Here is a 26,464-nt window from a genome sequence, read left to right on the forward strand (position 1 = left end):
TTCTTCTGCCTCAGTTACTCTGCTATTGATTCTTTCTAGTGTAGTTTTCATTTCATTTATTGTATTGTTCATCTCTGTTTGTTTGTTTTTAATTCTTCTAGGTCTTTGTTAAACATTTCTTGCATCTTCTCGATCTTTGCCTCCATTCTTTTTCCAAGGTCCTGGATCATCTTCACTATCATTATTCTGAATTCTTTTTCTAGAAGGTTGCCTATCTCCACTTCATTTAGTTGTTTTTCTGGGGTTTTATCTTGTTCCTTCATCTGATACATAACCCTCTGCCTTTTCATCTTGTCTATCTTTCTGTGAATGTGATTTTTTCGAAAAATGATGGTCTTTTATACATCATAGGGTTGTTTTGAAATGAAAGGAAATTAAAAAATAAAAAACACATAACATGCTGCCTGGCATGAAGCATGTAATTGTAATTATTTTTATTACTACTAAACCTCCAAAGTTTCTAATTTAGGGGACTGAGAGGATAATGGTGCTATGAATATTCATCTTTGTCTCTTATATAGGTCTACTCCAGTGTCTTCCACCTCAGAGGAATTCTCAAAAGGTTTGTTGAGTGGGACACAATTGAATCTCTGTGTTGAACTCTGAAAGTCTATTCCAGCCTCTGATTCAATTGGCAAATCTTTTTCAAGCTCACTCTCTGTACTTTAGGACACTCCATTGGATCTCTAAGAATCCAGAAACTTTGGGAACCAAGCTGGTGCATTCTAAGAGGCAGAGAAAATCTAGGGAGGTCCATGTTTATGCATTAGCCAAACTGCTCCTTAAAAACATCCATGGGGTAAGAGGGGAGTGGTAGTACCTCTCAGCAAAAGGTGAATCATAAAAGTTTTAAGTAGTCTAAGAGAAAATGTGTTTATTTTTAATATTTACTAAATGTAAGTCTATAAACAAGCACTTTGAGTACTTTTTATATTCAGAGATTGCTGTGGGAAAAAAAGCATTAAAACAGAGAATACCAAGAAATTGAGAACTTGGTTTCTGTCTGTATGAATCAGGATGTGTTGATGAGAAACAGAACCAGTAGGATGTGTGTATATTTGGAAAGAGATTTATTTTAAGGAATTGATTAAAATAATTGCATGATTATGGATCACGTGATTATGGAGGCTGGCAAGTCCAAAATCGGCAGAGTGAGCTGGCAGGCTGGAGGCCCAGAGAAGGGCTGATGCTGTGGTTCAAGTCCAAAGGGCATCAGACTGAAGATCCAGGAAAGAGGCAGTGTTCAAGGTCAATTCCCTCTTCCTCAGAACAGTTGATCTTTTGTTCTTTTCAGGCCTTTAATTGATTGGTTGAGACCCACCCACACTCTGGAGGACAATCTGCTTCACTCACAGTCCACTGATTTAAATGTTAATCTCGTATAAAACCCCTCAACATCCAGAATAATGTTGGACCACATATCTGGGCACTGTGGCCCAGCCAACTTACACATATAATTAACCATTACACTGTCTTAAAATAGGTGAGGAGAAAAGCTTGGGGTCACGCATAGAGCAATAAAGAAGTGTGAATAAGGGCAGGTTTTAGATTCTAAAGACTTGAGTTCAAATCCTGCTTCCACACTTTGGTAATTGGGTGAGGACCTTGGGAAAATATGACAGATGCTCAAATCCGGCAAACTTGAAATTAAGGTGAATTTTCAGTTTTCCAGTGAAAGGGCCTCAAAAATACATTTTTGGTCAACTTAAATATACAGACATGAGAAATAAGATTCAATTGGGAGATATAACTTAAAATATTTACATATTTAGTTACATGTATATATTTAAATTCTATTACATATGAAATAATGTTAATTTCGAAGCACTGGTTTTTTTTAGTCTCATACTTCATGAACTACTTTGATTCAAATTCTTCCCAAGCATCTTTTTCATTCCTTTGGCCACTTTCTGAGCTGCTGCACACAGTTTTTTGGAGTATGTCTTCTCGTCAATACAAATTGTGCAAGAATCCAAGCTTTTTGAATGTGGTTGATGCTGTCAACTACAAAATTTATCCCACTCTGTAAGTATAAAGTTGCATGACATTAGGAGAGTGGATTTTTAAATTCATTGGTAAATGATCATTATGTTTACAACATAACCTCTTAGAGTGATTAAAAAGACTTGAGTCATGAGTTTTATTAGCAGTCCCCCAGGAGTAATTAATACATCTTGGTTAAACATCTTTACCTCTTTTTTAAAAAAAAACAATTCTATTAGATTACTTTCACAAGCATCTAAAACCAGCACCAATTATGATCATTTCAGGTAAATATGTCTTTCTCATACTATTCTGATGTTCAAAATTTAGTCACTAAAATAGTGCCCCATAATAAGGGAGAACTTTCTATAGAATTGAAATGAAGGGACTTTTTTGACTGATAATTTTGGGAAAATATATTATTTGACACATATAGTATTTATTTTTCTTTTATGGAGATAACGGCAATAATTACTTCATTACCTTCATTGTAATGAAGATAAAATGACATAATTTAAGTAAATTCATGGTATAATGCCCAATACATTGTAAGGGCTCTGAAAGGTTAATTATTATTATTATAATTAATAATAAGCAATGTGACAGTATATTAGAGATGTTCCCTTCTTGTTCCATAATGAGTGAGAAACAAGATAAAATGGGCTTGGAATAAAAGAATTCCTTTTCTTGGAATAAAAGAACTCCTTTCTCCAGTGTAGATTAGTTTCCAGACTTGGTTTGACTCTGCAGCCTTCCTCAAAGCTGTCAAATTTCACCAGGGTCCATAATGCATCATGGATGTGACCATCAGTTTCATCCTCCTGCTTGTATCTCATTAGGAAACTATAAAAAGTAGTTATGGAAGAGCTTCAAGATGGTGGAAGGGTAAGATGTGGAGATCACCTTCCTACCCACAAATACATCAGAAATACATCTACATGTGGAACAACTCCTACAGAACACCCGCTGAACGCTGGCAGAAGACCTCAGACCTCCCAAAAGGCACGAAACTCCCCACGTACATGGGTATGGCAAAAAAAAAAAAGGAAGAAAAAAGAGAGACAAAAGAATAGGGACAGGACCTGCACCAGTGGGAGGAAGACGTGAAGGAGGAAAGGTTTCCACACACTAGGAGGCCCCTTAGTGGGCGGAGACTGCAGGTGACTGATGGGGGAAGCTTTGCGGCCATGGAGGAGAGCACAGCAACAGGGGTGCGGAGGGCAAAGCGGAGAGATTCCCGCACAGAGGATTGGTGCCGACCAGCACTCACCAGCCCAAGAGGCTTGTCTGCTCACCCGCCAGGGCAGGCGGGGCTGGGAGCTGAGGCTCAGGCTTTGGAGGTTGGATCCCAGGGAGAGGACTGGGGTTGGCGGCGTGAACACAGCCTGAAGGGGGCTAGTGCGCCACAACTAGCCGGGAGGGAGTCCGGAAAAAGTCTGGAGCTGCCGAAGAGAGAAGAGACTTTTTCTTAACTCTTTGTTTCCTGGTGCGCAAGGAGAGGGGATTAAGAGCGTCACTTAAAGGAGCTCCAGAGACAGGCACGAGCCACGGCTAAAAGCGCGGACCACAGAGACAGGCGTGGGTTGCTGGGGCTGCTGCTGCCACTGCCAAGTGGCCTGTGTGCAAGTGCAGGTCACTATCCACACCTCCCCTCCTGGGAGCCTGTGCAGCCTGACACTGCCAGGGTCCCGTGATCCAGGGACAACTTCCCCGGGAGAATGCATGGCACATCTCGGTCTGCTGCAACGTCACGCCAGCCTCTGCCGCCTCAGGCTCACCCCACATCCGTACCCCTCCCTCCCCCCAGCATGAGTGAGCCAGAGACCCCAAATCAGCTGCTCCTTTAACCCCGTCCTGGCTGAGCGAAGAACAGACGCCCTCAGGCTACCTACACACAGAGGTGGGTCCAAATCCAAAGCTGAGCCCCGGGAGCTGTGTGAACAAAGAAGAGAAAGGGAAATTTCCCCCAGCAGCCTCAGGAGCAGGGGATTAAATCTCCACAATCAACTTGATGTACCCTGCATCTGTGGAATACCTGAATAGACAACAAATCATCCCAAATTGAGGAGGTGGACATTAGGAGCAACAATATATATATATTTCCCCCCTTTTTCTCTTTTTATGAGTGTGTATGTGAATGCTTCTGTGTGTGATTCTTTCTGAATAGCTTTGCTTTTACCACTTTTGCTAGGGTTCTGTCTGTCCGTTCTTTGTTTTTATTACTTAAAAAATTTTTTTCTTAATGATTCTTTATTTTAATAACTTTATTTTATTTTATTTTACTTTATTTTATTTTATCTTCTTCTTTCTTTCTTTCTTTCTTTCCCTCACTTTTATTCCAAGCCGTGTGGAGGACAGGCTCTTGGTGCTCTAGCCAAGAGTCAGAGCTGTGCCACTAAGGTGGAGAGACAATTACAGGACACTGGTCCATAGACACCTCCCAGCTCCACGTAATATCAAATGGCGAAAATCTCCCAGACATCCCCATCTCAACACCAAACCCAACTCCACTCAATGACCAGCAAGCTACAGTGCAGGACACCCTATGCCAAACAACTAGCAAGACAGGAACACAACCCCAACCATTAGCACAGAGGCTGCTTAAAATCATAATCAGGTCACAGACACCCCAAAACACACCAACAGACGTGGACGTGCCCACCAGAAAGACAAGATCCAGCCTCATCCACCAGAACACAGGCACTAGTCCCTTCCACCAGGAAGCCTACACAACCCATGGAACCAAACTTACCCACTGGAGCAGACACCAAAAACAGTGGGAATTACAAACCTACAGCTACCAAAATGGAGACCACAAATACAGTAAGTTAAGCAAAATGAGAAGACAGAGAAACACACAACAGATGAAGGAGCAAGGCAAAAGCCCACCAGACCTAACAAATGAAGAGGAGGTAGGCAGTCTACCTGAAAAAGAATTCAGAATAATGATAGTAATGGGGATCCAAAATCTTGGAAATAGAATGGAGAAAATATAAGAAACGTTTAACAGGGACCGAGAAGAACTAAAGAGCAAAAAAACAGTGATGAACAACACAATGAATGAAATTAAAAATTCTCTAGAAGGGATCAATAGCAGAATAACTGAGGAAGAAGAATGAATAAGTGACCTGGAAGATAAAATAGTGGAAATAACTACTGCAGAGCAGAATAAAGAAAAAAGACTGAAAAGAACTGAGGAGAGTCTCAGAGACCTCTGGGACAAGATTAGGTACATGAACATTCGAATTATAGGGGTCCCAAAAGATGAAGAGAAAAAGAAAGGGACTGAGAAAATATTTGAAGAGATTATAGTTGAAAACTTCCCTAATATGGGAAAAGAAACAGTTAATCAAGTCCAGGAAGCACAGAGAGTCCCATACAGGATAAATCCAAGAAGAAACACGTGAAGACACATATTAATCAAACTATCAAAAATTAAATACAAAGAACAAATATTAAAAGCAGCAAGGGAAAACACACACACACACACACACAAGGGAATCCCCATAAGGTTAACAGCTGATCTTTCCACAGAAACTCTGCAAGCCACAAAGGAGTGGCAGGATATGTTTAAACTGATGCAGAAAAACCTACAACCAAGATTACTCTAGCCAGCAAGGATCTCATTCAGATTCGACATAGAAATTAAAACCTTTAAAGACAAGGAAAAGCTACCAGAATTGAGCACCACTAAATCAGCTTTAAAACAAATGCTAAAGGAACTTTTCTAGGCACGAAACACAGGATAAGGAAAAGACCTACAATAATAAACTCAAAACAATTAAGAAAATGGGAATAGGAACATAGATATAGATAATTACATTAAATGTAAATGGATTAAATGCTGCAACCAAAAGACATAAACTGGCTGAATGGATACAGATATAAGACCTGTACATATGCTGTCTTCAAGAGACCCACTTCAGACCTAGGGACACATACAGACTGAAAGTGAGGAGATGGAAAAAGATATTCCATGCAAATGGAAATCAAAAGAAAGCTGGAGTAGCAATTCTCATATCAGACAAAATAGACTTTAAAACAAAGACGATCACAAGTGACAAAGAAGGACACTACATAATGATCAAGGGAACAATCCAAGAAGAAGATATAACAATTGTAAGTATTTATGCAGCCAACAAAGGAGCACCTCAACACATAAGGCAAATACTAACAGCTATAAAAGGGGAAATTGACAGTAACACAATCATAGTAGGAGGCTTTAACACCCCACTTTCATCAATGGACAGATCATCCAAAATGAAAATAAATAAGGAAACACAAGCTTTAAATGATACATTAAACAAGATGGACTTAATTGACCTTTATAGGACGTTCCATTCAAAAACAAACGAATACACATTCTTCTCAAGTGCTCATGGAAAATTCTCCAGGATAAATCATATCTTGCATCACAAATCAAGCCTTGGTAAATTTAAGAAAATTGAAATCACATCAAGTATCTTTTCTGACCACAATGCCATGAGACTAGATATCAATTACAGGAAAAAATCTGTAAGAAATACAGATTTTTTTAAGAAAAAAAAGAAAGAAATGTTATACCAATGATGAAAAATCTGAAAGTGAAATCAAGGGAACACTCCCATTGACCATTGGACCAAAAAGAATAAAATACCTAGGAGCAAACCTACCTAAGGAGACAAAACACTTGTATGTAGAAAATTATAAGACACTGATGAAAGAAATTAAAGATGATACAAATAGATGGAGAGATATACCATGTTCTTGGATTGGAAGAATCAACATTGTGAAAATGACTCTACTACCCAAAGCAATCTACAGATTCAATGCAATCCCTATCAAACTACCACTGGCATTTTTCACAGAACTAGAACAAAAAATTTCACAATTTGTATGGAAACACAAAAGACCCCTAATAGCCAAAGCTATCTTGAGAAAGAAAAACGGAGCTGGAGGAATCAGGCTCCCTGACTTCAGACTATACTACAAAGCTACAGTAATCAAGAGAGTATGGTACTGGCACAGAAACAGAAATATAGATCAATGGAACAGGATAGAAAGCCCCGAGATGAACCCACGCACATATGGTTACCTCATGTTTGATAAAGGAGGCAAGAATATACAATGGGGAAAACACAGCCTCTTCAATAAGTGGTGCTGGGAAAACTGGACAGCTACATGTAAAAGAATGAATGTAGAACACTCCTTAACACCATACACAAAAGTAAACTCAAAATGGATTAAAGACCTAAATGTAAGGCCGGACACCATCAAACTCTTAGAGGAAAACATAGGCAGAACACTCTATGACATAAATCTCAGCAAGATCCTTTTTGACCCACCTCCTAGAGAAATGGAAATAAAAACAAAAATAAACAAATGGGTCCTAATTAAACTTAAAAGCTTTTGCACAGCAAAGAAAACCATAAACTAGATGAAAAGACAACCCTCAGAATGGGAGAAAATAGTTGCAAATGAAGCAACTGACAAAGGATTAATCTCCAAAACATACAAGCAACACATGCAGCTCAATATCAAAAAAACAACCCAATCCAAAAATGAGCAGAAGACCTAAATAGACATTTCTCCAAAGAAGATATACAGATTGCCAACAAACACGTGAAAGGATGTTCAACATCACTAATCATTAGAGAAATACAAATCAAAACTACAATGAGTTATCACCTCACACTAGTCAGAATGGCCATCATCAAAAAATCTAAAAACAATAAATGCTAGAGAGGGTGTGGACAAAAGGGAACCCTCTTTCACTGTTGGTGGGAATGTAAATTGATACATCCACTATGGAGAACAGTATGGAGGTTCCTTACAGTACTAAAAATAGAACTACCATACAACCCAGCAATCCCACTACTGGGCATATACCCTGAGAAAACCATAATTCAAAAAGAGTCATGTACCAAAATGTTCATTGCAGCTCTATTTACAATAGCCAGGACATGGAAGCAACCAAAATGTGCATCAACAGATGAATGGATAAAGAAGATTTGGCACATATATGCAATGGAATATTACTCAGCCATAAAAAGGAATGAAACTGAGTTATTTTGTAGTGAGGTGGATGGACCTAGAGACTGTCATACAGAGTGAAGTAAGTCAGAAAGAGAAAAACAAATACCTTATGCTAACACATATATATGGAATCTAAAAAAAAAAAAAGAAAAAATAATGGTCAGAAGAACCTGGGGCAAGATGGGAATAAAGATGCAATCGTTCTAGGGAATGGACTTCAGGATACGCTGAGGGGAAAGAGTAAGCTGGGACAAAGTGAGAGAGTGGCATGGACATATACACACTACCAAAAGTAAAACAGATAGCTAGTGGAAGCAGCTGCATGGCACAGGGAGATCAGCTTGGTGCTTTGTGACCACCTAGAGGGGTGGGATAGGGAGTGTGGGATGGAGGGATATGCAAGAGGGAAGAGATGTTGTGACATATGTATATGTATAACTGATTTACTTTGTTATAAAACAGAAAGTAACACACCATTGTAAAGTAATTGTACTCCAATAAGGATGTTAAAAAAGAAAAAAGAATTGGTTATGTCTTTACTTATCTTTCCATATTCGGACAGTTATATTTCCTATGTAACAGCTGGTGCTTGTAGGCAGTTTAGACTTCTTACACAATCCAAGATCAGAATCCTGGGAGTATGATTAGTTACCATGAAATAGACTTGCCTTCCCTGAAGGAGCCTAGCCTTCTTTCTTTTCTTCAGCTCCACCGTCAAAATTGAGCTAGATAACAAAAACTTCAGAAATCTTTTCTGTTAGAACTTCTCAAAATACAGAAAAAGAAGGAAAACAACCCTCAAACCTCCTTGGTAAAAGTAATAGTGGCAAAGTCATTATTTTAGCGCCGCCGTCTTTCCAGTTTCGAAGGAGAGAGGGAAATATCTCATGTCACCCTGTTGGTCTCTCTATTTTTATCCTGAAACCATGAAAAGACCCACCAATTACAAGAATGACAGCCAACTTGGAATTTTTTCTGTAACTGTTATCTTCTTCATCCCATAAATTTAAAGATCAATCTGAGAACAACTTGTGTTGCAGTGTGATTCAAGTAAGTGCGATTATTAGGGTGAATCGGGAGAACCTGACAGTGTGATTTCTTGTCACATTAAAGGAAGTACTAATCCTTATTGTTCGTAGAATGAAGGGCACTTTCAGGCAATTTGGCTCAGGTTTGGAGAATGAGAATGCATTTTAGTTTAACATGAACAGTAAGCAGACAGATGTGTATCAAATAGCATCTTCAGCATGTGAAAATTAATTTTTCACAGCCAGTAAGTTATAAATATAGTAATGTTTCTCATTTTAAAGTGTCATTTACATCAACCAGAAGTGTGATATATTAGGGAAAAATTCACAGTCTATAAATAGTATTGCCTCAGAGTCCTCATCTTTGGGTAAATGGACAAGGGTGGTGGGGATTCCTTTCCCTGAATATAAGCTTAAGTCGAACTTTCCCTGAAACATTTACATTTGGTTGTCTTGAAAGCACATTTTTTAATTGAAGTATAGTTGACTTACAGTGTTGTGTTAATTTCTGTTGTACAGCAAAGTGACTCAGTTATACACATATATACATTCTTCTTTATATTCTTTTCCATTATGGTTTATCCCAGGAGATTGGATATAGTTCCCTATGCTATAGAGTAGGACCTTGTTGTTTATCCATTCTAAATGTAATAGTTTGCATCTACTAACCCAAACTCCCAGTCCTTCCCTCCCCCACTCCCCTTCCCCTTGGCAAACACAAGTCTGTTCTCTATGTCTGTGAGTCTGTTTCTGTTTTGTAGATAGGTTCATTTGTGCCATATTTTAGATTCCACATATAAGTGATATCTTATGATATTTGTCTTTCTCTTTCTGACTTACTTCATTTAGTATGATAATCTCTAGTTACATCCACGTTGCTGCAAATGGCATTATTTAGTTCTTTTTTATGGCTGAGTAGTATTCAATTGTATATATTGTATATACCACATCTTTATCCATTCACCTGTTGATGGACATTAAGGTTGTTTCCGTGTTTTGGCTATTGTGACTAGTGCTGCTATGAACATAGGGGTGCATGTATCTTTTTGAATTACAGTTTTGTCTGGATATATGCCCAGGAGTGGGATTGCTAGATCATATGGTAATCCTATTTTTAGTTTTTTGAGGAACCTCCATACTGTTTTCCATAGTAGCTGCACCAACTTACATTCCCACTAACAACATAGGAGGGTTCCCTTTTCTCCACAGCCTCGTCAGCATTTGTTATTTATAGACTTTTTAATGATGGCCATTCTGACTAGTGTGAGGTGGTACCTCATTGTGGTTTTGATTTGCATTTCTCTAATAATTAGTGACACTGAGCGTCTTTTCATGTGTTTTTTGGCCATCTGTATATCTTATTTTGAGAAATGTCTATTTAGGTCTTCTAAATAGTGCCCATTTTGAAAGCACATTTTACTCATCATCCTCTCTCCCAAACTTGGTCCTTTTCCTGCATTTCCTCTCTTGTACATGGCACCTTCATCCGTTTAATTGAACATAACATAAACCCAGAAATCTTCTTAGATACCTCCCTCTTCCTCACCCCCTTATCCAATCCATCTTAACTTTTCTGTAACTGTCCACTTTTCTTCCTCTCCACTGTGACCATCTTAGTTCAAGCCACCATCAGAAGTCACTTGTCTTGGACTTCCCTGGTGGCACAGTGGTTAAGAATCTGCCTGCCAATGAGTTTGAGCCCTGGTCCGGGAAGATCCCACATGCCGGGGAGCAACTAAGCCCGTGCACCACAAGTACTGAGCCTGCACTCTAGAGCCCATGAGCCACAACTACTGAGCCCACGTGCCACAACTGAAGCCCGCAAGCCTAGAGCCCACGCTCCACAACCAGAGAAGCCACCGCAATGAGAAGCCCGCACACCACAACAAAGAGTAAGCCCTGCCTACCACAACTAGAGAAAACCCACTCACAGCAATGAAGACTCAATGCAGCCAAAAAAATAAAATAATAATAGGAGAATATATTTAAAAAAAAAAAAAGAAGTCACTTGTCTTACTGCCCTAGCCTTGTGTTTTAAAATGTACCCAGGATTTGTTTTAATCAGGTATGGAAGACCTACAGACACAGAGATGACTGTCATGAAGGAAAAGTCACAGATCTCTAGAAACAGGAAGCATGGCACACCACTCAGTGGGCCCACATGGGGAAGCACCAGCACTGGTCAAGAGGCAGAGGGAGTGAGGGGAAATTGTGGACAAGAGCCTTTATTATGGTTTCCGTGGGAAGAAATGGATGAGGCAGGGTAAACAGGCATAGGATGTGCTACTTTGAATAATTCCAGTGGGCTCTGGGACACAGGAGCTCTCCCTGGTTGTCTGTTACCTGTCCCTGGGGTGATTAGGGCAAGAGGATATTGGCCAGGAGTATAAGAGCTAGTAAAAGTGGTTGGGGGGTTGGGCTTTGGATTGGTTGGTTTGCATATAAAAGGAGCACTTGCAAGGGAGTTCTTTACTATATCTCTAGAAATTGTCTAGCCCTTTGAGTAGCAGACTCTTCAGAATCAGCAAAGTCCAAATGTCAAAACCTCAGAAACACCTGGTTAATACACCTTGTAACTAGTTTCCTTATATCTCCTCTCCCCCACCAGAGTGAGAGATCCTTTAAAAATACGTGTATGAAAACATTTACTCCTTAGTCCCAAATCCATCAGTAGCTCCCCATTGCTCTTCCTAGGAGTCGTGAATGATATGGTCCCTGATTACCTATCAGGCTTCATTTTGCACCTTCTTCCCTTTATGAACCCCAGCCATGCTAGCTTGCTTTCAGCTCTTTAAATGTGCCGTATTCCCTCCCTGGACTGTGACATGTACAGTCCTCTCTGAGTGGAACATTCTAACTTACTTCCTCTTCCCTATGTTGCTGCCTAAGCACTCTGGAGCTATTAGTTTGAGCATCGCTTCCTTAGTGAAGACTTCCCCTCCATCCCCAGACCAGGTCATGACACATTCCCTGTTTCAGACTCTCATTTCATTTCATGATCCTCCTTCAGCGTACTTGTACTTATCAAAGCTTGTGATTATATGCTGATTTGTTTGATTAATTTCTGATCCCTTGCATCCATGAAGGCAGAACTGTGTCCATTTGATTCCCATTATGTTCCTGATTCCTAGCAGAGTGCCTCCATAAATATAGAAGCCTTCCATAAATATGTGTTGAATGACTGAATAAAGGCCAGTTTTGGTTTAGGATGTAGACAATATATTCAACTTAAAGACTGAGTTGGCAAAACAGAAATGGTCTTCCTGAGACTGCTTTTTAAAAAGCACTTGAAGCTGATGCATAATTGCTCTGAGTGATGTGTTACCGAAGTGATGGGAGCCATACCGACTGTCTCTACTGGGCATTGTGTGTCATGGCAATAAGATATCTGACATGATTTGGAACATGAAGAAAATAGATTGTGAAAAGTCATAAATATATGGAAGTTTTTTCCCTTCTCATGAGGATCACCTGAAAATTGCTCTTAGTGGCCAGTGGCATGTTTTATGGCTGACTCTTAAGGGAAGATAAGAAAAGGTGGTCTGTGGGAAGATCTTTTTAGACTGTATATAGAAAGGGAAATTTTGACTTGCTTTTCTTTTACTCATGCTTTATAAAAATGTATGTAAACACTGCATAACGTTAACCACTTCCCAGATGTTTATTATGAGGAAAGAATCCTAAAAAAACAAGCAGCTATACACTGGATTAGTTAAAATTAGACTTGAGCTCTGGGCACTCTGAAAAGAGTGATAGGATTTCAATTTTTAAAAAACATAGAGGTTGTCAAACGTGTAAGCTAGAATAACTAAAGTGCCACAGAACAGAGCAGACAATTCCCTGTCACGGTGGCTCTACTACCCTAACGGGAGATGTCAAAGCTCTTTCTTTTATATAATTTCAGAAGGCACGATGGAGTTTTAAAATTTTTTTTTTTTATAGTACTACTCTCCAGTTCCCCGCTTATCCACTTCTTCTTCTCCAGGGCTTATCTTCTCTTTGCATAGAGGAAGTAATACAAAAATTTGATCAGATGAAGCAGAGAATTGATGTAATATACCAGATTGGATGTTGCAACTGGATGGTCATGGTGGCTGTGGTGTATATTTGATCTGCATAATACTTTGGTGTGTCCTGCAAAGGGTGTGAAGTTTTGTGAATATTTTTCAACACTTGAAATTAAGAGACTACACGTTAACATTCATACTTTAATTGAAAAAATGGGACACCCTGGGAGTCCTGAGCCTACGTCTCTGCACAACCCTGTTGCCCTTGCTGAGTGGAGCCCTTAACCAGGACACATGCTCGCCAGTGTGCCAGTATCCCTACATGGCCCTTGTCACATTTTTGTATTAACTGTCTGGCCCCTGCAGGCATTTGACTTTGTGATTCTTAAAATATACGATACAAGCAATTACATTATTTCTCCATTTGCTCTGACTGCAGAGAGGGTCTTTTTACAGACGAATTCATGTAAAGAGCTCCTTTCTGAAATCCAGAAGATGCACAATTTGCAGTGAGCAGAGTGCAGTGACTTAGCTTGTGGATCACTTCTATGTGAAACTTTAAATATGTAATTCCCTTAGATCTTATTGTCGTAAAGATTTAAAGAAACTTACAAAACTGTCAGATGTTTCTCTTCATATTTATGGCAAAAGAAGAAAAATTACTGGGCTATTTCATTCCTAAGATCTAAAAGATGGCATGCAATGGCTATTTATAATGTCAGTGGACCATTACCTTATTTTTTGAATACCCTAAGTAGCTTAGCTTGTGAATACCCTAAGACTCTTACAAGAAAATTCGCAAATGGGCAAGACGCTTACCTAGAAGGTAGTTTGTGACTATTTGCTTTACTTTTCACTATTTGCTTTACTTTTCAAATAAGTGGCATAAAGTTAGATTAATTAGGCAACGTAGAACAACAGGGAAGTAGAGCCAAAATATGGATCAGGAGAAAATATATATAAATAAATCAAGAAACACACCATATTTGCAGATTGTATTCCATGGGATGAAACCTTTCTAATGTTAGTGTGTCCCTACTCTTCTTACTTATTTACATAGTGATAAGAAGTTGAATTCATGAAATTGGAAATTAGATTATTTTCCATTGTATCTTTAGCATGGACAAACTAGCACATAATAAGCATTCAATACAAACATATACACACGCAAGTGAGTTATAATCATTTTTGTGAAGGACAGTTCAAGATTACTGAAGTAAACTTAGAGGTACTTAGAGGTAAACTTAGAGGTAGCTTAGAAAACTTTAAAACTCTGAATTTAATAATGGGATAAATGGGCTCAGTGTGTGTCCCAAAACTCTTAGGCTCCCAAAATGTACATCTACCTACCCTCATCCATGGACCCATGGTTCTGTGGAAAAGCATCTCTTCTTCTTGTGCCATTCTTTACTTTCAACCTTAGAACATTACTCTGCATTCAGTAGTATATTTTATCTCAATATTTGTTTACTGGCAAACTATTCTCAGCCTACTCCAATAATAATGTCAACAAAAAACTCATGTGCAGGGCTGCTAATTTGGTTGGGTCTTGCACAACAAGACTGTGGCCAAGAGAGCTTGAAATCTAGTGTCTGGGTGGTTGCAGGGAACCTCATCATCTGATCCATCCTTCTCATTGATCACCTTCCTCTACTCCTATTGACCAGCACTTTGCTCAGGTGTCTACCACAGACTTGAACTTTCTTGTGAGTTTCTTTGTTCAAAAACGTAACAAAGACTTCTAGTTTTGAATTCCACATGTAAGGAGATGGGAAATCACTGCTTCATTCTAACAACAAGTAAAAAGTTTAACAGATTGAAAAATCAACAACTCTTCTAGGATCCTTAAGAAAAGAGAGGACACAGGGTAAACTGCTGCCTCCAAATTTAGAGAGACAGACAGGCATATATAGAGAGACATGGCTCAGTGGAGCAGAGACTCACAAGCAGAAACTGACACAGGAACCAGTGCTGGAGTAAGAAAACCTACACTGTAATTGGTAGCTATTAAGCAAATTATATTAATAATCACTTGGAACAGCAATGTTCTAAATGCATCAATTAAAAGGCAGTGATTGTCAGAGTGTAACAAAAAAATGACATCTAGCTATATGTTGTCCACAAGAAACTACCTTTAAATATAAAGACTCATATAGATTAAAAGCAAATGGATGGAGAAAAATATGCCATGCTAACACTAATCAAAAGGAAACAAGCATAGCCATATTAATTTCAAACAAAGCAGACTTCAAAGCAAGAAGAGTTATCAGGGATAAAGGGGTTAATGCTCTGACAATTCTTAACATGTATGCACATAAAACAGAGTGTCAAACTATGTGAGGAAAAAACTGATAGAACTGCAAGAAGAAATAGATGAATCCACTATCATAGTTGAAGACTTCACTACTTCTCTATCAGAAATGGATGAATACAGCAGGCAGAAAATCAGTAAGGACATAGCTGAACTCAACAGTACCATTAATCAGCACAATAAAATTGACAACTATAGACTACTTCTTCCAACAACAGCAGAATACACATTATTCTCAAGCTCACATGGAACATCACCAAGATAGACCACATTCTGGGAGATAAAATATACCTTAACAAGTTTAAAATAATAAAAATTATATAACCTCTGTTCTCAGATCACAATGGAATTAACCCAGAAATCAATAATAGAAAGATAACTGGAAAGTCCCCAAATAAGTTGAGATTAAACAAGATACTTTTAAGTAACAAAGGAGTCAAATAAGAAATTCCAAGAGAAATTTTGAAATATATTGGTAAATGAAGATGAAAACACAACTTATCAAAATTTATAGGATGCAACAAAAACAGTGGTTAGAGGGAACTTAACAGCAGTGAATGTATATATTAGAAAAGAAGAAAGACCTAAAATCAGTCATCTAAGCTTCCATTTTAGGACATTAAAAAAAGAAAAGCAAATTAAATCCAAAGTAAACAGAAGAAAGTGAATAATAAGAATCATAGGAGAACACAGTAAAATTGAAAACAAAGAATCAGTAGAGAAAATCAATTAAACCAAAAGCTAGTTCTTAAAAAGATCAATAAAACTGATAAGCCTCTAGCCAGGATAGCTAAAGAGAGGGAGAGAGGAGATATAAATTACTAATATCAGAAATGAAAGAGGGGTCATCACTGCAGATCCCATGGACATTAAAAGAATAGTAAAAAAAATACTATGAACTACACCCACAAATAAGATAATCTAGATGAAGTGGGCCAATTTTTAAAGGACAATCTGCTAAAACTTACAGAAGAAGAAATAGACAATTTGAATAGGCCTATGTCTATTACAGAAACATAATGGACAAACAGAAAACACAAAGCCCAGATGTGTTCAGTTGTGAATTCTAACAAATATGTAAGGAAGAAATTATACCAATTCGGGGCTTATATCTATTAAAGAAATTTAATTAACAAACAGAAAGCACCAAGCTCAGATGTGTTCAGTGGTGAATTCTACCAAATATTGAAGGAAGAAATTATATTGGTTCTCTAAAATCTCTCTCAGAGGATACAAACAGAGGGGATACTTCCTGACTCATCGTATGAGGCCAGCATTACACTAATACCATAAAGAAAGACATTAAAAGAAAAGAAAACTGTAGACCAATATCTCTCATGAATAGAGATGCAAAATCCTCAACAAAATGTTAGCAGATTGAATCCAAAATGTATAAACATAATTATAGTACACTATGACCAGTGGGTCTATCCCATGTATGCAAGGCTGATTCAACATTTGAAAATCAATAAATATAATCCATCACATTAACAGGCTAAAAAGAAAAAAACACATGATCATATCAGTAGATGCAGAAAAAGTGTTTCACAAAATGCAACGCCCATCCATGAAAAAAACTTTCAGTAATGTAAGAATAGAGGGGGACTTCCTCAAGTTGATAAAGACTATCTACAGAAAACCTAGAGCTAACATCATACAATAGTGAAAACTGCAAAGCTCTCCCACTCAGATCAGGTACAAGGCAAGGATGTCCACTCCTTTTCAACATCATACTGGAAGTCCTTGCTTATGCCATAAGACAAGAAAAAAAATGTGATACAGATTGGGAAGGAGGAAATAAAACTGTCTTTGTTCACAGATGACATAATCATTTTATAGAAAATCCAAAAGAATCAACAATATCCACAGAATGCACAACACTGTGAGTGAACCCTAAAGTAAACTATGGACTTCAGATGATTATGATATGTCAATGTAGGTTCATCAGTTGTAACAAATATACCACTCTGATGGGGCACATTGAAAATGGAGGAGGCTATGCATGTCTGAGAACAGGGGATACATTGAAAATCTCTGTACCTTCCTCAGTTTCGCTGTGAATCTAAAACTGTTCTAAAAAAATATTTTAAAATGACAACAACAAAACAGAATGAAGGGATCTAATTGGCTCAGATTTCTCTGTGGATATCTCTTTTTTGGGGTCAGATGTTCACTTCTTACCCAATCAACTGTAATGGGAAGATTTATGGAACCCACTATTTAGCAGGAGTTATGGATAAAGCAGGATATAATGGTGTCATATTCTGTCTGGGCTACTACAGCAAACTACCAGAGACTAGGTTGCTTCTAAACAATATAAATTTAATTCTCACAGTTCTGGAGGCTGGCGGTCAGAGATCAGGGTGTCAGCACAGTTGGAGGAGGGCAATCTTCTGGGTTGCAAACTTCTCGTTGTACCCTTAAATGGCAGAAGGGGGTAGGGAAATCTGTGGTGTCTCTTTAAGAGCATTAATCTCATTCAAGAAGTCTCTGCCTCATGACCTAATCATCCCCAAATGACCCACCTCCTGACGCCATCACTTTGGGGGTTAGGTTTCAACATATGAATTTTGGGGAGACAGTAATATTCAGACCATAGCAAACTGTATAGGTGAAAGTTTGAGCAAGGGGACCACTCTGAGTCTAGCTGTAGCTAAAGGACATAAGCCCCTCCAGGAATATAACTGATGGAGAACATCGCTCATTTAGCCCTGTATGGGGCTTGAGGAGCAATGCAATTCAAGAACACAACAATCTAAGTTTGGACAAGGCCTCCATTCACTAGTGGCAGACAGAGCTATAATCAAATTGAGGTGATGAATGATGGCAGCATCATGGCAAGTCAGACCATTAGCACCCAGAAGAAGTGAGAATCACTGTGGATAGAGGAAAGTCTCCTCTGCTGTAGCAAAATCAACAGTGATTAATGGGATGGAAATTTGAGACTGGGCAATTCAGATGCTCTTAATGTGACTTAAAGCAGTGCTACTCAAGTGTGTGAGCTGGATGGAAATGCACATTCTCAGTCATAAAGCTCAACCTAATGAATCAAAATCTCTGGTGGTGAGAGACTGATTCTCTATGTGATTTGGGTGTGCACTCAAGTTTGAGAAGTGCTGGCTTAGAGGATAGAGTCTTCCCTACCTGATGGAAGGCTTCATAAAAGATGGGGGAGAAAATAGCCTGGGAGGGATGTGAGTGCGTTAGTTCTGGGGCTTGAGGAGACAGAGAACTTTGGAGCAAATAACAATTTAAAAGTGTCATCCAGGATTTGTAAAGAGAAGCCTATTTACTCTTAGGGGGACGTTAGTATAAATAAGGGGCGAAGCTTCTGGAAAAAGAGAAGCTTCTGGTAAAGCACCTCTTTCTTTCTACCCCAGGAAAATCTGAACTGACTCACAAGGTCAGAGATAATGATGTCCTCCAGTCACGCCCACCTGTGTAGGATCAAGGACATGGCTCAGGGGTTCATAGACCTATAGACACAGATCTTATGGATACTGCACATACCAGAAACATTCTCTGGGAGCCCCCAGCAGGGTTTGCCAACTGTAGCAAATGCTCAAGAGTTTCTTCCCCAACACGAATTCTTATGAAAGGTGTAGAAAGTAAGGCTACATTTCTTTTTATAGTGGATGATTATTATAAAGATCTTTCTGATTTTCTCTGAGGGCCTTGGAATATGTAGATTAAATAATTGTTTCATGCCCAGGGTAGATATTTTTTTATCTGCATGAGTTTATTAAGTAGAATGTGATGATATCTATGAACCAGACTGGGCACTCTCCTTTGAAGCCAGGCTACTTGACAGAATTTTTTAAAAGCTCTGGGTCACTGCTGTTTTCTACCTGTATTTCCTGATCTACCTTACTCCCAAAACAAATACAAAGGACACCGGATAATGTCCAGTTACCCTTAATACCATGGAAATAAACAAGATGACCCAAAGACGTCCTACTTTGTATGATCCCATGAAGATCAAAGTGAATCAGAGCTTTGCCATTTCTACCAGTTACAATTATTATAAACATCTTCATCAGTTCTTCAGTAACATTCTATCCTGGCTTGGCTAATAAAATTGATGGACTTTGACATGTAATATTCACAGATGCTAATAAAACTGTTACGATAGGTATGGTTATGATAAGTTATTTTTGAAGATGTATATTTGGAGGGATGTTCTATTGTTAAATACTGTACTCTTTAAGTCCAGGTCTAGATCTGTCTGCAGCTCAGCCTCAGAAAATATTGATTTTAAGTTAAGTTTGGCATTTAATCTTTCTATCAAATCAAAAGACCATATGAAGACAAAAGGGAGATAGAGATTGAACTTTAGAAAATAAATGAAAAAGATGTGATAGTAGCTCTTAGGTAAAACTGGGTGGTATTTAAAAAGTAACCCATTCAACAAATAGTGAATTTAGATGCCGTATCTTTTAGAAAATTAGCTTATAAATCTAACTTTTAAATTTTGTGAACAATTTTAGTTGATGAGACAGGTTATGGAGAAAATCAAATTGCATTTATAATTTATCATATGAGTTTCATTATCTTTAGACAATGCTGTGTATGAGAGGACAAAGAATTCCACTATTTTCTCTCCAACATGAAACTGATAGGATCTCAGGGTAGCCACAGACATGGCTGAGGGATAGATCCAGTAGGTCAGTTATCTCCCCAAATCTACCTGATAGAAACCTGAAGTAATAAGTTATTTTACATAAATAAAACCTTTAAGAACGATATGAAAATTTTTATTCTTTCAGTCAGACAGACCCACCCAAAAACTTGCCTTTGGACATAATGACTACCGTTTGAGGCCCTAATGCTGGAGTATGAGTGAGCATCATTAATAATCTGATAGTGTAATGAAGTTACCTGCAACATATTTGAGGTTGCAAGACCCTGATGTGTCATGTTTTAGACCAGAATACTTTGTGTCAGACTGAGGGCAGCTGCAGCTGGCCATTTTCTCTTCCTGATAAAGGATATCTGAATATAAGTCCGGGAACCATGGTACCAGTCTCTAATGATCAGTCCATCAGTACTTGCCAAACAAATCTACCTGGTTTATGGCCATGTTTGTTGTACTTACTTAATTAAATTTGACAAAAAATTTATGGAGTCTATATTAAGTGCAAGGTGCTGTGGAAGAATCAAATATAATAAAATATATAATAGGGTTTGATATAATCATGACAAGTTGCTGTTAGGTCTTCATTGTTTCCAAAGTACTGGCACATTCATTATCCCATTTGACCTTCTCAACAACTCTTACCCCTCAGAGTTGAGGAGACTGAAGTTTGCACACTTTCTTGCTGTCACACTTATCTCTGCCCAACTTGCATCACAGCAATTGATTTGTTGCCATCCACTCTTTATTGATGAACACCATGTGGTGGAAAACATCACTGACACAGGATATCCTAGTGGCTGAGCCACTCTTCACCCTGGACGTGAAAGATGCTGCCTGCCAAGTGGAACTGACCCGGAAGGTGAGAGATTTGCAGCATTAACAGGTGCTTGTCACGTCGTCATCAATCACGGTCACGGCACCGCTCTGGTTCTTTTAACCTTCCTCTGAAGCATGATGCCTTTAAGACTTGATTTTGGATGGAAGAAAAAGAATCTCTCTCTCCTGAAGACCAAGCCCACTTTATCAAATGCATTTTAGGACAGGACAAAACCTACTCCTCCCTTTACTTTGTGTGAAATCCTCTCCCTAGAGCAGACTGGAGAGTCTTAACCAAGTACATCAAATGTCAACATTTTTTTTCCAACAAAAGGTTTCACATATTTATTACTAAGCCAAAGCACTAGTGCAGAAACACTGACAACAAAAGAAGAACCAACCATTCCATTTCTCCCATAAAACACATGTGGCTTTTCAGACAGTAGTGATGTTCCCACTACTGTGATATGGTAAGATGAAAGTGACCTTGACACAACATAAATGTGTGCGCCACTTCATATTTGAGCCTCCTTATAGACCCAGCTTGGTTCTTCTCCAATGTCTTCTCTTGGAGTTGTATCTGATTTTATTACCAGTTTTCATTCAAATACATTGGGGAATGGGATGATTCTGCTTTTGTTTCTTGGCCAAGAATTGCTTGATCCTGAAAGTCTTGTGAGAAGACCTGGCGAGGAGCAAATTCAACCACACATAGGATGACAGAGAAGAGAAGAGAGCAAATGTCAACATTTGGCTTCTTATTAACATTTAGCCCCAAACCTAGGAGAACTCTATCATACTCTCCCTTTATTTTTTTTTCTGTTTGTTTGTTTTGTTTTTACTACCTGCTCTAATCCATCAGTAAGTCCTCATGGCTTTTTCTCCAAAATCTATCCCCTCTGTCCAACCTTGTCCCCTCCTCTCCCTCGCGACCCCTCGAATTCAAGCTATCAAGGCCTCAGGCTGCCCTTCTCCGGCAGGCGCCATGGCTCTAATGATTCCTTCTCCTTTCACCCTTGGCCCTTTTAATGTCCAGCCTCCACAGAGGGACCAGAGAAATGCTTTTAAAAATGTGAATCTTGTCACTCCCTGTCTCCTGTTTAAAAGATTTCACTGGCTGCCCATTGACATTGAACTAGAACCTGAATCCCTTACCTTGACTGCCAGGCCCTGCCTACCCATCAGCCCTCACGGCCCCCACACCTCTCTCTGTGCCGCCTCCACACGCTGTTAGAACGTGCTGAGCCCCTCCTATCTGTGGTAGGCTGAAAAATGCTCCCCCAGAAAATGTATCTATGTCCTAATCCGTGAAAACTGTGAATGTGACCTTACATGGCAAAAAAGGGGATGTAATTTTTTTTTGCAGTTGTGATTAAATTAGATGTCTTGAGCTGGAGAGACTGATTATTCTGAATTATCTGGTGGGTCCTAAATGCCATCATGATGTCCTTATAAGAGGGAGATTAGTCAGACACACACAGAGGAGAAAATTGGAAGATGCTGGCCTCGAAGACTAGAGTCATTCGGACACAAGCCAAGAAATGCTGGTAGCCACCAGAAGCTGGGAGAGGCAAGGAACAGATTCTCCCCAGCACCTCCAGAGAAAGCATGGCCCTGCAAACACCTTGTTTTCAGACTTCTGGCCTCTAGAACTGTGAGAGAATAAATTTCTGTTGTTTCAAACCACCAAGTTTGTGTTAGGTTTTTACAACAGCTGTAGAAACTAATACACCATCTTAGGTTCCTTCTGCCTGCAACTTATCCTATGAAACCTTCTGCCTCTCTCTTGCTCCTGAGGATGCAGTTGAAATACCAGCTCTTCAGGGAGGACTTCCCTGACCATTCGAGCTAAGGTAGTCTGCCCCACTGAGACATTCTTTATCACATCACCTGTTTTATTTTCTTCATCATTGTTTAGAAATTATTTATATTTATTTTTTCTTTGAGTGGCTTATTATCTCATTCCAGTGCATAAAACAGTATCTGGCATGTAATACCTGCTTATTAAATATTTGTTAAAGGAAGGAAGAAAAGAGGAAAGAACATTACTAATTGCTTGGTGTTAAAGAAAATGTTATATAATAAACATCTGGGCTCTCAAAAAAAATTTTGGCTACTATGGTGAATGTCTTCTACTAGATAGGGTTGCCTATATACAATCCTATAAATAAAATACAAGGCACTCAGTTAAGTAGGAATTTCAGATAAACATAAATAATTTCAGTATAAGTATGTCCTACCAGATACTGCATGGGACATACTTGTGCTAAAAATTATTCAAATTCAAAATTCAAATTTAGCTGGGCATCTTATTTTGTTTGTCTTATTTTTACTACCCCTGGCAACCCTAGCTGTAAACCACTATAGTCTGTCATAGACAGAGACTGTCAGAAGATGAAGGGATTAAAAACAACAACAACAAACAAACAAACAAACAAAAACTCTTCCCTTGAAAATCTTGTCTCATGCAATTATTCATCAAAATCTTGGAACTACACACATATCAATAAGTTTATCCTTTTCTCTTTGAAGGAAAACTAAAGAAGTTGTGCTTGTTTACTCACATCACTCAGGGAAAGGAAGTCACCCACTCTGCTAGAGGAAAGCCCTGATGGTGTCACATGTGAATCTGTATGGGTAGCTCCAGAACTGGGTATAGATTGATCCTACAGAGTAGATCTTGACACCAAAAGCATGATGCTTACTAGACTTCATCAAAATGAAAAAATTTTGCTATGTGAAAGAGCCTGTTAGGATAAAAAGACAAGCTAGAGGATGGGAGAAAATATTTACAAACCATACATCTGACAAAGGACTCATGTCTTAAGATATAAAGAACACTCAAAACTCCACAGTAAAACAAAGAAACAAACAAAAAGACAATTCAATTTGAAAATGGGCAAAAGACATTGATACATTTCACTAAGGATATATGAATGGAAAATATGCACATGAAAAGCTATTTGATATTACTTGTCATTTATGGAGGAAGTGAGCCTTAAGCCTGCAATCCATATTTTGTCTATCAGCCAGGATCCTGGGGAATAAAGTTGCAGTTGATGGCAAGTAATAGGATGCATGCACCCACTCAGTCCAGGATGAGAGGGAGAGTGGAGACCTGGCATCCTTGGCAGGGGCAGGCCCTTCTGGCTGTACTGACCCAGAGAGACCAGAGGAACAACCCTGTGCCATGAGAGCAGAGAACACACATCATGAGTGCAGTGGCTCTTAACATGCCAGGTCCACTCAATAGAGAGCGTGGCCTGATAACCATCAGGTCTGATAAGCCAACCTCTTCCCATGGGGGAAGGGGGTAGTCAGGAGTAAGATGGGGTGGACACTCCCTCTCTAACACCTCCTTGTCACAGAGAAAGTATACTTGGATACTCCCTTCCCTTTGGGTCAAGGCAGGCATATGAAAAGAGGAACATAAATATTACTCCCTAAAATGCTGCCTCAAGGAAAGGAGGTATTTACAAGACCAGGTTGTCAGTATTACTGATGGATGCGACCAGTCTTTAAGCCTGCTAAAATAAGAGACTCCCTGAGAACCAAAAGGTTTCCACTGGGTAACAGAAAGGTCAGAACATCCCCCAAAGCATACTCCAATAGTTGTGTTTACCTTGAAGTCCCTTGGAAATCTAAAAATAAGAAGTTCTGTGTTGAAAAGCTACTCATCAGTAAGGAAACAGAAGTGCCAGCCATCCAAATGCAGAGCCCCAAACTGCATGCCTCATTACCTACTGTCCTACAGCATGGGGCTCAGTTCTGCTCCGCTCTTATCAATGAGTTCACTCACCACAATATAGGAAAACATTCTAGAAGAAGACATTCTAATAATGATTAAAAATATAAATCCATCACTAGGGGCAATGTTGTTTTCTTTTTAATTCATGAACAACATTCTTCTCAATCATCTCAGGAGGAGGGGAAATAAAAGAAGCATCTTAGTGAGGACCCATCCCCATCTTTCACAAATTTCCCTGGAATTTTGTTTTAAAGAAGACCAGAGACTATCACAGATACAGTTTTTCTCCTCAGCACCAACTTACAAAAAGTTTTGTGATCTTTTTGTTTTCTAAAATGCATTAATTTCACATTTCAAAGAAGACACTGAGCCCTAGTGGTTACGAATAGAATTAGGTGTATTTTCAAAGACTCAAACTTCAAGAACTGAGGCCGAGGTAAATTCATTCTTCCAGACCATTGTTTAATATTTCTGATAGGTAATTGGCCCAACTCTATTCTTGTGCCTTAAAGAAATAAATGTAAATCTAATGGATGAGCCAGTGCAATTGGGTCATTTTATTTGCTTTAAAAAAGGCATAATATCTGGATCAAGTTGTAGACAAGAAGTTCTTCAAGTTTGGCTTCACAATACAGTTTATATTCTTCTGTAAGTTTCTAGCAATATTTGAGACTCCTTAAAGGTTTATACGTTTGAAAACTTTCTAGAATGTATAATCAACTAATTAAAAGGATTAATTATAAAAAGCAATCTTATAAATTTCAAATTTTCATTGTTTCTAATTAAAAAATATGTATGTTCATTGTAAAATCTCAAAGTTTATAAAGTAAAAAATAGAAATTTCTCTTCCTTCTACTCCAATTCTACACTCCAGACATATCCATGGTTAATAGTTTGACATGTATCTTTTCAGATTTTGTTTTCCTATTCACATAGAAACATATATGTAAATACATTTTAATTGTCTTTAATCTTTATTATGAAAAATTTCAAAGTTGAAGAAATTAGAATATTATAACGAGCCAATATATACCTATCACCCAACTTCAACTGTTTGCAATTTTCTGTCAATCTTGCTTTATCCATTTCCCACCTACTTTCTTCCATCCTTCACTGGGTTATTTGTAAGCAAATCTAAGTCATAATATTTTATTAGTAAATACTAAGGACTTTTAAAAATAATTACCACACCTAAAATTTTCTAAATGTTAACTCTTAAATAACATGAAATACTGTTCAAATATTCCTAAATATTTGAAAATATATATAACTATATATATGTATATAAATATGTAACAGAACTATACTAGACATAGTGCTATGTTTCTGCAGAAAAAAATTTAAACTTTAAAAATAAATTATAGATCAAAGAGTGTTGTTGGGATCCATTGGGACTTTTCAGCTTATGTTTTACACCCCTTCTATTAATTTATAAAGTTCTACTCTCTGAGGTCAGGCTTAAGGCTCACTTCCTCCATAAGTGACAAGTAATATCAAATAGCTTTTCATGTGCATATTTTCCATTCATATATCCTTAGTGAAATGTCTCAATGTCTTTTGCCCATTTTCAAATTGAATTGTCTTTTTGTTTGTTTCTTTGTTTTGCTGTGGAGTTTTGAGTGTTCTTTATATCTTAAGATATGAGTCCTTTGTAAGATGTATGGTTTGCAAATATTTTCTCCTATCCTCTAGCTTGTCTTTTTATCCTCTTAACAGACTCTTTCACATAGCAAAAGTTTTTCATTTTGATGAAGTCTAATATGCATCATGCTTTTGGTGTCAAGTCTAAGAAGTCATCACTAAGCCTTAGATTGCCAGGGTTTCTCCTATGTTATCATCTAAAAGTTCTATAGTTTTATGTTTTGCATTAAGGTCTATGACTCTTTTTGAGTTAATTTTTGCATAAGATATGAGACTTAA

At 38.3% G+C, this 26,464-nt stretch overlaps 1 pseudogene; it reads right to left on the bottom strand.

The window, feature by feature from the left end:
* Positions 1-21,327: 21,327 nt before the first annotated feature.
* Positions 21,328-21,546, bottom strand: LOC132499539 (large ribosomal subunit protein eL39-like; annotated as a pseudogene).
* Between the last annotated feature and the right edge of the window lie 4,918 nt (positions 21,547-26,464).

This window comes from Mesoplodon densirostris, chromosome 11 (assembly GCF_025265405.1).
Source record: "Mesoplodon densirostris isolate mMesDen1 chromosome 11, mMesDen1 primary haplotype, whole genome shotgun sequence".
Lineage (NCBI taxonomy): Eukaryota > Metazoa > Chordata > Mammalia > Artiodactyla > Ziphiidae > Mesoplodon > Mesoplodon densirostris.